Source organism: Parasteatoda tepidariorum, chromosome 6 (assembly GCF_043381705.1).
Source record: "Parasteatoda tepidariorum isolate YZ-2023 chromosome 6, CAS_Ptep_4.0, whole genome shotgun sequence".
NCBI classification, from domain to species: domain Eukaryota; kingdom Metazoa; phylum Arthropoda; class Arachnida; order Araneae; family Theridiidae; genus Parasteatoda; species Parasteatoda tepidariorum.
In genome coordinates this window covers 54,319,933-54,336,006 of record NC_092209.1, presented here as the reverse complement: position 1 = coordinate 54,336,006, position 16,074 = coordinate 54,319,933, and the positions used below count along the sequence as shown (strand labels likewise).

At 29.6% G+C, this 16,074-nt stretch overlaps 1 protein-coding gene and 1 pseudogene across 2 annotated transcripts in view; both read right to left on the bottom strand.

The window, feature by feature from the left end:
• The window catches only part of LOC107448804 (paxillin), a 97,251-nt gene that overhangs the window by 62,460 nt on the left and 18,717 nt on the right, over window positions 1–16,074 (bottom strand). The gene's annotated exons all lie outside the window — the stretch shown is intronic.
• LOC107445660 (secernin-3 pseudogene) lies at window positions 2,175–5,576 on the bottom strand (annotated as a pseudogene).

Sequence of the window (16,074 nt, the reverse complement as noted above, 5' to 3'; positions counted from 1 at the left end):
GAATGACTTGACATTCTTCAGTAATGTAATATGCCAAACAAAATGATGCTTGGAAATGTTGAAAATTTTGTTTAGTATCCTAATATTTTACTTCAAATAGTATGATTTGATATAATCATGTTGGGAAAATGCAAAAATCTGTTCTTAAATATCTTTTAGCAACTTTTTTTCTAATTTTATTGCCCAAAAATGAATTAATTTTAAATCATAAGCAGTTAAACTCAAATTAAAATACAGTTTTCTCAAAACTATGGGTTTTTGACATTTTTGACAGAGGGGTTTTTGACATGACGGTAAAAACCATAGTATAAACCGGTAAAAACCGTCATGTGTCAAAAACTTGCCAACCCTGCTTTAAATTGCAAAAAATTTCGAAAAAATTGGAATTTAAAAAAAAAAAAAAAAAAAAAAAAAAAAAAAAAAAAACATTATCTAAATAAAAATGGCTCTTTCAGCATGTATAATTTCAACACTGTAGTTGCATTTCTGTGGGTTACAGAGCAGCTCGCATAGTACATATTGCTACAAAAATGTACAAATAATAATTCTCGAACTAATTATCAAATGTTAAATATCCTTTTTAGTCTGTTGTATTCCCTGAACATTTTTCAACAAATCTTTGAAATTTCATATTGCTAAGTCTTCTATTTTATTCGTAGAAAAATAAAATTTTAAGTCAAGTCTTGACCACTCAAAACAGCGGTTGCATGACTTGTGATTTTCTTTTAGTATAGAGCGATACTTACTTTAATAGTAATAATTTGCATTATAACTTTTATACAAATTAAATTTATAGATCAATGAAAATCAAAAGCTTTAACAATAAATTCCATCATTACTTTACAAAATATGTATTTATATGTCTTCATTGATAAAGATGCAATGTTTTTCATTATGTATATAAATATATATATAACATTTTAATGTTCCAAATATACAGTGTGTCCGAAAACTTATGGTACATAGGTTAAGAGGTGTTAGAAGACAACTAGACAAGCACAAATCTCCTTACAATCCACAGTCAGAAAGTAAATTGTAAAGCACTAAAGCACAAAACATGTTGTGTCACAAAATGATAGGAAACAAGACAGAGTTGGAATGAAAAGAAACCAATATTCAATAAAATGAAATTAAACACTAGGTCCCTCACCACAGGAACTGCTCACAATTGCAGTTGCCAACATAAATGCAGGCATTCACACCATCAAAGAAATGATCATGGTACAATGGCGAAAATACCAGCCATCTCTCTTACAGTGTCAGCAACTACGGACATCAGGGCCACAAGGTCTTCAGAATCTATGGGACCATAATCGGAGATAAGGCTCTTCCTGTGACCCCAGAAGAAAAGTTTGCATTCTTTAGTGCTCCCATCATTGCTCACAATTGCAGCCGAAAACAAAAATGCAGGCATTCACACCATCAAAGAAATGATCATGGTACAATGGCGAAAATACCAGCCATCTCTCTTACAGTGCACTTTACTGCACTTTAGTGTGTTACGACTTGTGTTCGGACCATGGATTGTATTGTGATTTGTGCCGGTTTAGTTGACTTCTATCACCCGCAATGTATGTACCATGAGTTTTGAGATACCCTGTTAAAAATATGTTCTAAAAAATACAAAAGTGGAAGTTTCGTAATCATAACTAAGCTAAAACTCAGCGGCGCGATAGCCCATAGAGGGTCAAGGCCTACTGTGCCCATCTCAGTTTTCTTGATCTAGGGCTCTGGGGTGCAGGAGCAGATGTTCCGGTTAGGTGGTCAGCCAAACGCGTAACCCCCAGTGTTTAGTTCCCAAGCATGCTTGGTACTTATTTATCAACCCACTGCATTTATCAACCCAAGGCTGAGTCAACCTTGATGGACCGAGAATCGAACCCAGGACTTGTGGCAAGGGAGCGCGAAGTGCTACCACTCAGTCACCGGGCGTCACATAATCATATTAAATATAAAAAGTTCTGAAAAATCCGAAATAATTGGCAGCTATGAAACATAATATGTTTCAATCATATTCCACATTTAAATACTACTTTGAAATGTAAGAAAAATTTGCCTGAATCTGCTGAAATGTAAACTAATAAAATACTATTTGAATAAATTTGAAATATTGTATAAATTCTAAAATATGAATTCAAAATTTTACAGTTGTAAATAAATGAAATCACTTGATATTAAGAAAAAAAAAATTAATGCTTTCCTAATTTCTTAACTTATAACATTTACTTATATGTAAGAAATTACTTTTCAATTTCTAAAACAACCATATTTCGACAAAATTCTCTTAAATTATAGGATTAAAATGATAAAACCAAACAACAAATAAACTAACCAAAAAAAACTAACAAAACTTTTAAAAAAACACTCCCTTTTTCAAATATAAAAGGGACACCGGAAAGCAATGTCGCTTTGGTGCATTTGATATTAGATATCAAGATTTTATTTTTAATCAATAATGAATTCACCTTCATTAGCAACAACCTTTCAATACCGCATTGAAAAAAATGAATCGGCTTTTAAGACAAATGAATATTTAATGTGTTGCAACGACATTATTTTCTCTGGTCCCCCTAATACTTATAGTATTAAAATACTATTATTCTAATAGTATTAAAATAACAAAATCTACGATGTAGAAATAGAAAAAGACTAATAAAAACAACAAAATAACTTTTAAAACAAATAGAAAATATAATTGCTTAATTTCACCTTTTAACTCTTACAAAACAAAAGATATTAAAGTAGCATAAATAATAAAAACGAATGATCAATATGTAGATGAAAAATTAGTAAAACAGCTTAGTAGCATTGAAGTTTTAATGAGTATTCTAATATGCTCAATAATTTTTTTTAAAACTCTTACTTCTATAAACAGTCACCGTTATTGCTTCAATTTTTTTAATAATCCTAAATTACAATAACAATATGCATCAATAATTATATATCAGCAGTGTGCGTTATCTACTTAGAATGTTATAACATTGTACATAAATAAGAAGCTTTTCAACAAAATTAAACTCTTCACAAAACAATAATAGAAATCGAAGACTGCATATTTACATATAGTTTTAACTAAGAATTTATACATATTTACAGGAAAGTTATTATTTAAAATCCAGCAAATCTAGAAAAAATATAAATATCTAACAACAAATGCAAGAAATTAAACCTTTACTTTAAATTAACAGAAATATTACTTATATTTCTGTTAATGATGTAATTTTTACATATGTTCTAATACATTTGCCGGAAGTTGCCAAGGTTTGGAGATTAATCTAGCACAGATCACGATACAGAAATCTCCCTCTTTGAGAAATGTCTTTAGACACTTTGGTATCTGATACAGCAGTAGAAACAATTTCATCAAACATACTTATTTCTCGGTTCTTTTTTTAAAAAATAAATAAATAAATGAACATTTGGAGAGATGTGTGGGCATGACAATATAAAAAGCATGTATCTTCATAAAGCTTAGATACAGCTCACACTTTCCGTCAGCAACTGTAAAACTACTCATCAATCAACTTAACACATTTACAGCAAAATTTAAAAAAAGGTTTAAAAGCTAATCACCTTAAATCAGAAATGGCAGTTAAAAATTGGCATTGTTATAACTAAAACCTTACAAAATGATTTTTTAAAAAAAGTTTTCATTTTTACCCTTTGATCATATATAAAAGTACAAAAACTGGCCTAGCCGCTAACGAAAAAATTCCTTATCCGACTTGCATGTTGCAGAACAATTTATCACCGAAACACAAAGAAAATATTTAATGCAGTAAAACTTTTTGCTTCAAGATATAGGCATGCATACACAATTTGATATTTAATTAAGGTTCTCTTTTTAACAATAAATTAAGTTAACAAAATAAAATCCTTCACCATTAAATTAAGAATGGAAATAATTTAGCTAATGTGTGTTTTGTTTTTTATTGTGCCCATAGAACGTTTGCAGTGACTAAAAATCTTGTTACAGAATATTATCGGAATATAATAATCTTGTGCAGAATATTGTAAGCTATATTTCTATAATAAAATATATTGTTCCAGAATATTATAATACTGCTCCATAGTGACTGGCAAATATTACACATTAACTTTTTAGAAATATTAGCTATATTTCTATAAAGGATGTAAATTATCAAGAGATTGTAAACATAGACTATGTTACATTAGTTTTCACTAAATAAAGAGCATTCCTCTTCAACAGCTCTTTTAAAAATGTCTTTAGGAGCATTAGTGTCTGATACAGCACCAGAGACAATTTCATCAACAAGAGATACATACTTGTCTTCCAGTTCTTTCAACTTCAGGCGGAATGCATCTGCATCACGCCTTGAAAAGCATGCATCCTCGTGAAGCTTATACAACTCGTGTTTTCTATCAGAAACCACATTTTCTTCACTTTCGCTAGGAACTGGAGAAACTACTTTATCAGTAAACTCAACTTCTTCAGCGAAAAAGAACGGTTTGAAAGCCGATCGTCTCGGATCGGGAGTCGCGGTGAAAAAATGACAGCTCTGCAATCCACTTTCCGTTTTTCTCAGGACGGATACTTGACTGGCGGTGGAAACAAAAGAGCCAGAAGACATGCAGATACCACTATTCCTGTCCCGTAAGACCTTAAACATTTCTCCAGCAGAAAAAGCACCGTTTTGCGAGAAATTTGTCAAAAGGCGTTTACCGGCTTTATATCTATGGCTCTCGCTGTCGTCAGTGTCAAAAGCCATTTTGAAATCAATCGGGCCTTGAGTCGGACACCAGAATCCTTTCTTTTTCGCAAATTCCTCCAAACCTTCACATTTAAGATCAATTTTCGTGCGGATGGACAACTCATTTGATATATTCCTCACTCCTTCGGTAACTTTCTCTGCAGCCCAGATTTTGCCAGCACACTCCAAAACCCATACTTCAGATGGATCTGCGATCAAAAAACTATTGTGATACGTAAAATTAGGTAAAGTGTTGGAGCAATTACCTCCCATTCCGTATTTATAAATCAAATCGACAATTGTATGCACAACATCTGCAGCATTTTTGCAGCGTTCCAATCCTAAGCGTAAGAGATCCATACCCAGCAATTTTTTTTCAGCATCGCTTGAATCATTAAGTGTTGTCCATACTGCCTCATTACCAATGCAAACACCGTGTTCATTAGCCCCCATCTCTGCCCCCCACATCCAGGAGGGCTTGCTCAATATTACAGCATACGTATGTGGAACTTGATCGATTTCAATGTAAGTGCATTTCAGTTTGGTAGAATCCGTGTGATCTTGTGCAGGTACGTATACAACTTCTTGCACTTCATCATTCGGCCGGTCAGAATTTTTACCAAAAACAATGCATCCATCGAGAGTTCCAGGGGGTAAAGCGGCAAAAGTATCACAGGATTTAGGAGGAGTTTTAATTCCAGAAGTAAAAATTGCATCCATTTTAATAGTAAAATTATTTTTTTAAGGATATATCAAGTATAATTCGATTGATACTCAATTATTCACACCTATTAGACGGATTTAAACAATGTAAACAAAAGGCATAATCCGGGCAATCAGATGTTTTCGCAAAATGCTAGATGACGTGCTGCCATCTATCGTAGCTTAGCAACTTTATTTTTAAGTAAGGGAAAATGAAGATAATACATAAGGAAGAGACACTTACTTTTAAACAAATATTTTCTAAATTTATATATTATTTGCAATGAAATTTAAATTTTTTCATTCGCTTAATCAAATTTACAATCCTTTACAATTTCTTTAGAAACTTCAAATTAAATGCAAAAATTTAAAGAAAATCAAGAAATCAATTAATTTAATCAAGAAAAATATTTTAACGCAAATAAAAATACGACGAATTCAATATTGTAAGAAAGAATGAACACTCAGATTTGTTATGGATTGCTTAATTCTGGTAGCATTTCCCTAGTTTGATGCAATTACTTTCTTAGATAATAACAATTAATAATTTGCCCTTTTTTCCCCCCTTATAAATAGAAAAAAAAATGGCCATTAAGATAGGAAAATATTTTAAACATATTTTCATAAAATGAAATTTTTAATTTCATAATTTAAATTTTTAGATAAGTAATGGAAATACTGTTTTAAAAAAATGGACTGAATACATTTTGAATATTGTGCTCCTCGAATATTAAATTTCTCATAGATTCTGAGTTATTAAGAAATTGTTTTTATATGAAATTAAAAAAGCATATTTATCTACTTAAAAAAAACTACTGATTCACATTTGATTCTTATCAATGTTAAATTGAATGGAGTATTTCTTTCTTTACATTTTTTTTCTTTTCCTGTTCTTTTGATTACATGACATCCCCCCTCTTTTGCTTAATGTATATTTTTATCCTAATAAATCTTATCACTATCTGAAAATCATAGTTCATCAGTTTTTTTCTAAATTATCATAAAATTCAAAAAAGAAAATCCCTTTACTTAAAACAAAATAATAAAAAAACTAATAAAAAAAAATTTTTTAAATTGTGGATGAAGAAGCTTAATATACAATCTTTCGTTCGTCAAAAAATAAATAAAAACCAATCGATCCTAAAAAACTTATTCTTTGAGTCTAGCGTTTTGCGCTTCTATAGATAAAATAAACTCGCTAAGAATAAATTTTAAGACGAACATAAGAACAGTTCTAAATAAGAAGAACTCGATTAAACTTGCAATGCAACATATTGATTAGTGAATTAAAACAGAGCTATTCCTAATCGATTACTGAATTATAATTATCACTTTATAAATTTCCCTTTAGTACATATTTTCGTTCATTAAATTTTAGTTAAACGTCGATAACGAGATATAAAAATTATGCAATTTTTGATTACTGTAACGAAATGTAATATTTATAATTAATAAAATAAATAACTGCCGTAAATTATAATTAGTTATAATAAGGATTCATAAATTATAATTAGACTAGATTCATGTCTTCTGGTAATCTGGTGAAACTTTGACGAGTTTTCCTCATTACTGCTAATTTCTTGCGTTCTATCGAAAAAAAGTGGGAATTTAAAAATTTTGGTTGAAAATTAAACTTTCCCCTCCCAACAAAATGCAAAATAATCAAAAAATATTCCAAAATGAATAAGTTTTAGCAAGAAGTATAATTATATTTTTGCAGAAAATAGTCTAAAACTAAAAGCGTATTCGATGACGTAAAACTAATTTTAATAAAGCATTTTGTATTAATAAACTTAATTTTAATAACGTTTACATTATTCACACGGAAAAATATGAATGTCAAAGATATTAATGTCAACGGTATGTAAGAAATGTAAATGTTACACTCAACAAAAGAAAATAGTTTTTTTTTTTTTTTTTTTTTTTTTTTTTTTTTTTTTTTTTTTTTTTTTTTTTTTTTNTTTTTTTTTTTTTTTTTTTTTTTTTTTTTTTTTTTTTTAAAGAAAAGAAAAAGAAGGGATGCATAAACTTCTAGGTTCAGCAATCAAAGGCGACAGCGACAGTTAACTTTACAGTAAAGGTTTAAAGTATTGCACGTAATTAGTACCACTAGTGATATAAATATGACAATAAAAAGGGATCATGTAATATATGGCAATAATGGTAAAAGCAGCATTGTCCAGGAATTACCCCAGATACATGAGGCAGAATTTGATGCACTACTCCAGTGTTTCCCAAACTTATGACTTTTGTGTACCCTTTCTAAATTTTTCGTAACACTGTGTACCACTAATAAAAAAATGAATTAATTTTTTACTGTAAAAAAATTGCACAAAAGTTAAAAACCACAACTGGCTGTTGACACTATTAATTATTTATTGTTAACTCTGCAAAAATTAGCCAACAGAAAAATACGCAATCATAAATTTTAATGCTTTTAAATAAAAAAAATTTACATTTTCGTTTATTGCAAGATATTTCGCATAAGAACGCGTACCCAAGCTGAACTGTTCCCGTACCCCTGGGGGTACGCTTACCACACTTTGGGAAACACTGCACTACTCTTTTAAATTACTATAATATACTATACGAATAATTTTTATTAACAATTTCTTACTCCAGTTTTTTATTTTCAATGTTCGCATAAATTCTAAATGGGTAATTTTTAATTGCTAGTACTAAAAGAGATAATTTAATATTTTCATTTTACTACTGTATAACTTATTACCATTAATGAACTTAATAAGAATTTTGATTTTATAAAAAAAATATATAAATAAAAAGTCAAAATGCACGCAGTATCACTCGCCTAAAAAAATTAATAGTTCATGAGTACCAGCGTTCCACCAACAACTCAATAATATGATTGCGCAGAAATCTTATATTTTATTTCCAATCACAACATGATTGCGCAGAAATCTTATATTTTATTTCCATTCACAAATTAATATAAAAGTAAGACAAGGAAGTACGTTGAGAAGAGAAAACAATAATGATGTAATAATGTCTTAATCCCAATAACTGAAGGACACGTAGAGGTGTCTGGCTTTGATCCCCCGTTGTTGGCGAGATAATGATGTTTTATTTCTGGAATGTTTTCTTGTCGTTTGTCGCCAAAATATACCACTTCAAATGACATGGTGACCCAGTGAGGAGAAAGCAGGGACTTTAGAATCTACACACCTGGACTTCTTTCATTTTAAACTTAATGGCAGAAAAACAAATAAATTTAAGAAACATTTTATTTAATTTAGTTAAAAACATATACATTATTTGGAATATTATTATTGGAAGGAAATCTTAACACACGAATTTTAAGATGATATAAATGGGTGTCGGTAATGTGTCAAGTAATAAATATCACACTTAATACAAGAAAAATCTTCCTTATAACATGAGGCAAAAAAATAAAGAAAAGTACTTTACAAAATTTTTACAGGCTGTAATAAATTAAAGTCAAAAATATGGAGGCAAAACAAACATAAAAAAAAATTAAGAATCAAATGAAATTTTAAAAAGTTTCAAAGCATTTCGTATCAATAATGCTACGTAGAAAACAATTACTAAGAATCGAATGAAAATTTAAAAGTTTTTTTTTTAAACACTCCCAATAATACTCAGTTAAAAAGCAGATTAATAAAAATCAAAAGAATCGAAGGAGATTTTAATGAAGTTTCAAAACATTTCATTAAAATAATTTGGAAAAGCTAATATTAAGAATCGACTTTAGAATTGTTTTTAAAACATATTATTCCATAACAATAATGGTGAGTTGTAATGCACACTGTTAGCTATTGATGAAAGTTATCTATAACAGTTAATTATTAAAGTATCACAACTACTGATAACTATTCTCAAAAAATTATCAAAATAACTGAAAGCAATACCCTATGATTACCCTTTCTTAATTGCCAGTTTTCAAATATGAAGTACTAAAATTACAATTAGTTTAATGTCTTTACCAAGTGATGTTGCAATTAATCCTAAAGATTTCTAAGAATTGCATTTAATGATATTAGCATTTAAATTGTATCTAGGCGGGAAAAAGAAAGGAAAAATGTCATTAGTTGACAATGACCTTAATGCCTTTAGAATTATAAGAATGGCATCAGCGCACACTTGAGAATTCTTAATCGTTTGCACATCATGTCGTTAAAATAATTGTCATTACATTTAGGTTACAAATACATTTTAAAAATACCTTAAATAAGTTAAATGTTGAAATATATACGAAGAAAACGAAATTAAACGTTTAAGCAATGCCATTACAATTAACAAAAGATTTTAAAAATATTTTATAAAAAAACGAAGAAAAAAAATTTTGAAAAAATCTGTATGGACAAATGAAATTGAAATTGAGATATAATAATTTTAAATTTGCACTTTATGAATATAGATTTCTCACACAATGTTAAACAATCTCGAATATTTTAATTTGAAATAATAAATAATATTTTTAAAAAAATAACTGGTTTGGTTGTAACGTCGCGTTAGAGCTATGGGCGACGATCTGAGATCCATCCTCAATGATGATCTGAAGACGATACTGGCGCATGCGCGAGAGGGCAGATGGTAGTAATCACCCGACCTCCGTGCCAAGCTACCCGATTATGCGTGGGCATTTCCGGCTCTGAAGCACCAAAGTTAATGTATTTATCAAGTAGTTAAAAAGTAGTTTAGAAAACATAATTAAGATACAAAAAAAAAAAAAAAAATAAGAGAAAGACGCAAAGAAAACTTAACAATTTAGGGGCATCCTTAAATGAGATCGGATAGGAGAAAGGGCGTAAACTATTGAATTGGTTAGAATGTAAAGTTCAATGGCACCACAGTCACATATGACTATTACTAAACCGGGATAGCCTGGTTGGTAGCCTGGTAACCATATCCAAGAGTTCGCGGGTTCGATCCCCGCTGGCCAAAGAAGAGCAGTAAATGGTGACTGATGCACGTTAAATCCGTCGGGTCACAAAGTCCAACATGTTCCCATAACAAATCATACATCTGGTGCACTGATCCAGGAGTTTCCTTGTCTTCTAGATTGGTTCAAAATTACAAGGTTGCGGAGTTGAACATTAAAATAAAGTAAAATATGACTATTACTGTTCTAAGCTCAAGATAATAAAAAAAAAATTTGCAATATAATACAAGCTCAAAATATTGAAATTAAACCACGTTAGAAGCTATGTCTGATTCAAAAAAGGGAGGGCAGAGATAGAGGGGAGCGAAAACTTACATGTTACCAGATAATAAATCTTAACACTTATATTAAAACTAGGAGGCTTCGCCCCCTGCTCGCTAACGCTCGCCAACCCCCGGAACTGCTTTCGCAGTTCATTTCGGATTGCTTCGCAATCCAATGCTCGCTTTGCTCGCTCATTGGATACGTTCTTAACGTCTAGCTTTGTATACTTTTTTGAATACTGAAGTTCCGAAAACTTTTCACTGTAGAAAATTCTAAACCTGTACATTTCAATATTAATTGGAAATTGCAAACAGTTCACATATTTTTCTTAATCACACTATTCTAAATTTCAGTTGTTGAGAAAAGTAACTGTTGTAAGTTTTGTTTCAACGTCTTTCCCACCAGCATCGGCTTTGATGAAGATAATTTTGTATTTTTAATTCTCTGAAGGGATCCACCTTAATAATATGGAATTTGTAAAATAAATGTATATATTTTTGATTGTTGATGAAGCCCATCATTTTGTGTTTTCATCATTGTTCAGAAGCAGAACAACTATAAGTTTTTTATTTTATCACAAAAAAATAAAATGTATAAAAAACAAAGAAAAGAGTAAGAAAATGAGTATAGTCATAGAAAAAGTTAAAATTATAATATAGTATTTGTCAGTTAAAATAAAACTTTTTGTTTAAGTCATTGCTAACAATTCAAATTTCTCCGAGGCAATTCTAAAGTATAAATTAAGGTAGTATTGTTAAGTTGAAACACAATATTTTTAGTTTTGATGTCAACAATACAATTCAATTTTTCACAAAAACGATTGTTTCCATTGTTAAGTTCAATGTCAACAATTCAAATTTTTCTGAGGCAACTCTTAACCTCTAAATATTATTTTTTTTATGTACACATTTCTAAATGTCAGTATTCAACCACAAAACAACTTAAAGTCCTCAAATTTAGCATGAAGTTGTAAAATGTAATGAAAGAGGGTCATAGCAATAATGAAAGTAGAAGTAAAGTTAGTACTGTAAAATTAAAACAATATTTTTAATCAATGAGCCAAGTTCTTCAAGAAGCAGTTGTAGAAGTAGGTTGTTTATTTAAAACTTTTTATAGAATTTCTTTAAGAACACAATTGTTAATTTGGGCATTTGGCGATACAACACTTTTAGAATTGAAGGATTTGTTACGTCAAGCGCTCAGGTATCATAATTTTGATCTAGTTGCGCTTCTATGTCATTTTGATTTATGTTGCTAACTTAACTTTCAAAAAATTCTATGGCTGGCAACAGCATTTTTATTTTTTAGAATTCGTTATTTTTTTAGCGAAATGTTTTTTAACCTAACAGAATTCTTTGCCGACTGATATATGAAGAAAAGTAAATATTTAAGTGTTGTGAAAAGAATCTTATTTAGTTGTACAAAGTACTTCAGCCATAATTTGGTAGCCACGTAAGAGAATTATATATATTAGATCAGAAACACTACATTAGAAACATTAAAATGCAGAATGCTTTGGTGTTTTCAAAATGTAAACAAAACAAAGCAAACGTTGCCACCGGCGGAAAAGAAATACAGCCAAAATTTGGGATCCACGTAAGAGAATTATATATAATAGATTTTTAAAAATCAAAACATTTGAAAAAGAGCAATAAAAAAGTAAAATTACTTCTCTTATTGAGTCACTCAGTCTGTATTCCTTAGGTTAAATTTTTTCAAGTACAGGTGATTATTTTTCAAAACTTGTTAACGGTCAAATTCACTAAATGTTCTTACATAAACCTACAATAATTGTAAATTTGGTATAAAAAATTTTTTTTCTTCTGGAGAATATTGATGTTAAGGGTGAATGAAATGCAATAAGCAGAGCGAACAGGTAGCGAAACCTGTTAACGCGGGAAAAAAAGGTACAAAAGTAAGGTTAATCGTTGAAAAATCTCGCACTTTGCGATGTGGGGGTAAGAATCTTTATTAAAATCACTACATTTTTGGACTGTTTGTAAAAATAAAAAAAATTAATAGAAGGCTAGGGAAGTTGTTAAAGGAGCTCGCACATTACGGTGAGCTAGCTGGATTTTTCATTCAAGTTACTACCATTTTTGCAAAAAGAAAAAAAAAAATTCGAAGACAGTGAAAAAAATACTATTTTAGAATTGTGGAAAAAGGAGAAAAAAATCACAATCGTTAAGAGGGAATGGATTCTAAACTAGGAAAAATAAAATAAAAAAAGGATTATGCAATTTACGGACAGCCACTTAATACATTGTTCTTACGATAACAATAAACACATTATTGGGTGAAAAACAAAACACATCCATCTTCCAATTTAATAAGTGACTAAATGAGGACATTCAGAGGCTATCCCCTCGGCCTTGGAAAGAGGCAGCAAAGGGTGACCCACGCATAAGGGATTCGTCAACTCCTAAAATAGATCCCTCCGGATGAAGAAGACGAGGGAAAGAAACCATTCCACAATTATCTTCCCCTATTCTTCGCAGTTTATCTCTGGGGCTACTGGTTTTTAAAGAAATGTGTTAAGTGGGATATAGCCCTGGGATGTAACACATTGTAATCAGGAAGTGACTCATAGAGACAACACTTTGCGATTTATTTTTAAAGATTATGATTCTCTCTTGTCGGGAGTTCTTACTTGGTTTTATGTTTGCAAATGCGATTCCTGAATACCGCTCAAGACTTAGGTGCGAAATACGTCTTTAACATACAAAACCATTGAAGCGTCATGGTTTTGATAACAGAATGCTTAAAAAAAACTTTTAAGCCTAAGTACTTCCTTTTTTAAAAATTTAAATACAGTCAAACCCCGCTATAGTGAACCTTCATGAACCTTCACTATATCCGTACTGTAAACAACTTTTAACTAATTACAACTTTACTAATTAATCCGTACTGTAAACAACTTTAATTAACAACTTTAACTGCTCGTTTTTATTACACATTATTTAAATAAATGACCAATAAAAAGAAATACAAAAATTATTGAAAGTAATATGTAATAACCAAAAATGCGTTAACTTTAAATTTTATTACTCTTCGTTTTGAGTACAAAATATTTAAGGATGGGAAACTGAGATAGAAGAAGCAAAGAAGAAAAAAAACTTATGGCTACATTGCACTGAATAGATGGCTTTAAAAAATCGGTACATGTATTCTATGTGTAAATTTCAAAATTACCAAAAAATCAAGGAAAAAAATCTGTCGAAGACAAAAAAAAAGTATTATATTGTATGGTAATGCACGGGAGCGAATATTTCGCTCACGTATCTGGGAGTTCATTATAAACCATGTTCACTATAGCGGGGTTTGACTGTACTATTTTTTTTTTTTTATTACGATGAAAACTATCTTAAATCACATGGGCCCTGATTCTTTAAAAGTACACGTATTAAAATTTAGAACTTTTATGTTATTTTATGTTTATACCTGTAGGTAACTTCGTATATTTATTGTATTATAATTCATTAATTTGATTATAATTGATTGATTTTATTATATTTATTTCAAATACGGAGTGGGTTTTTTTCACTGTAAAATTTTTAAAAATGAAAGCTAGATTTGAAACTTATAAAAGAGACAAAAGCATGAGCAATTTCGTAATGAGCATTTGCATATTTCGGACAGTGATATGATGAAAGAATCTGCTTCGTAAAATGCATATTTCTACGAATAAATATACTTTAAAAATCTTTTTTTTTTTTTTAAATTATTGTATCCAAGTAGAAAAAAAGTTGAAACACGTTATTCCATCGCAAAAGTCTTAGTTGTAATTTTACTGTACTACAAGACAACATGCAATGTATATAAAAAAAACTAAGAATTGTCGAAACATTCGTATCTGTGAAAGAAAAAATGATTTTAGTTTTTCAAAACTAGGATATGAATTCTCAGTTAATACGCTGAATGCCATGGGGGTCATAGGTACTGAGTTTATTCGTAGCGCCACGGGGGTCACCGGTAACCGGCAAAGTCAAGATTATTAGAAACACATAATTCGAGTAAATTTTTAATTTTTTTATATTATTATCGTTACTAAAATGGTTTGAAGAAATTAATGCAATTTCGAACAAACACAAAAATAGTTTTAAATATATACACAGAGATGCCAACTTGCTCCGGAAAGCGAATAAATATTTTCAAGTGGTAGTTTATTAATTGTGATTCTTGGTTTAATAAATTCAATTTAGTAGATTTTTATCCACCACTATTTCTAAACAATTCGTAGGTTTATATAATTCACCACTTTTTTCAGATAAGTCATGCTAAACCTTTTAAAAAACTAGCAAATCTGTCAAATTTGCAAATTTATAGTTTATAGTTATTTACCGCTTTGCCAGACGGGCAAGCCATGTAAAACTAACTCGGCATTCAACGTGTTAAATAGACACATTGATGATGGAGTTTTAGCAACCATTTACTCGGAAATTTTAATGAGAAATTTTTTTCAACTTGGATGCTGTGTATTTTTTTTAATCAACAAGCTATGGGTTATTTCTGCACAAAGGCATTTTGCAATAAAGGTTAAAAAAATTTTTAAAAAAGACGACAAAGAAGAATATTAAAATCATTATGTCATCGTTATACGTAATAATATTCTGCAAAAAAAAAAAGAAATAGAAAAATTGACCCCACTAAACCTTTCATTAAAAAATTAATCAAAGTCTAAACCTACATTAACCCGGACTCGGACTTCAGTTGTAAATCAAACGTTAAACGTCAAAAAACACCTGTAATCAGGACAAAGGGCAATCAAATAATTTCTTGTCTCACAAAATGAAAAATTAGGATTACACAATTAAAAAAAATTTGTATTCATTATTTTAATTTAAAAATAAGACATTTATCTTCATAAAAACTCATTCAATAATAATTACTGTAGTTTTTTCCATTAATTAATCATACATTAAAAATATAGGTGTTTCTAAGAGGTATTCAGAATAATTTATGAATCAAAAATACAAACCTTTTAGCTTAACCTAACAGTTTTCCTTGAATTTTTTCAAGCGAGACATCTATTGTTAACAGAACATTAATGGATCTTTTTTCATATATATATTTTCGTTAGCATTTATCAAGTGCAGATTAAGAAGAAGAACATGTTAAGTGAATTTTTAAAATCAGTTAAATTTTTTAACTGTAAGAACGTGTTAGGGTATTCTGTAAATAAAAAAAAAAACATGTCATGGTAGGCTGAAAAGCATAAAAACATTAATTTATTTTGCTAAGTTTTAAAATTTCTAAAAAATGTTTGTAATAATAGCTTCCTAATATCATTTTTTATAGTAAATCTTTGGTTCTTACCTGTAATGAAGTACTTCTTCGTAAAAATGTAGCTTAAAATATTTTGTGAGTAAGTACTTTAATAAATAATTATTATTTGTTCAAAACATCAAAAACAAATAGATTAATAAAAAAAACGATTTTTCAAAAGTGAACAATAAAATATTGAAGTGCATCAAT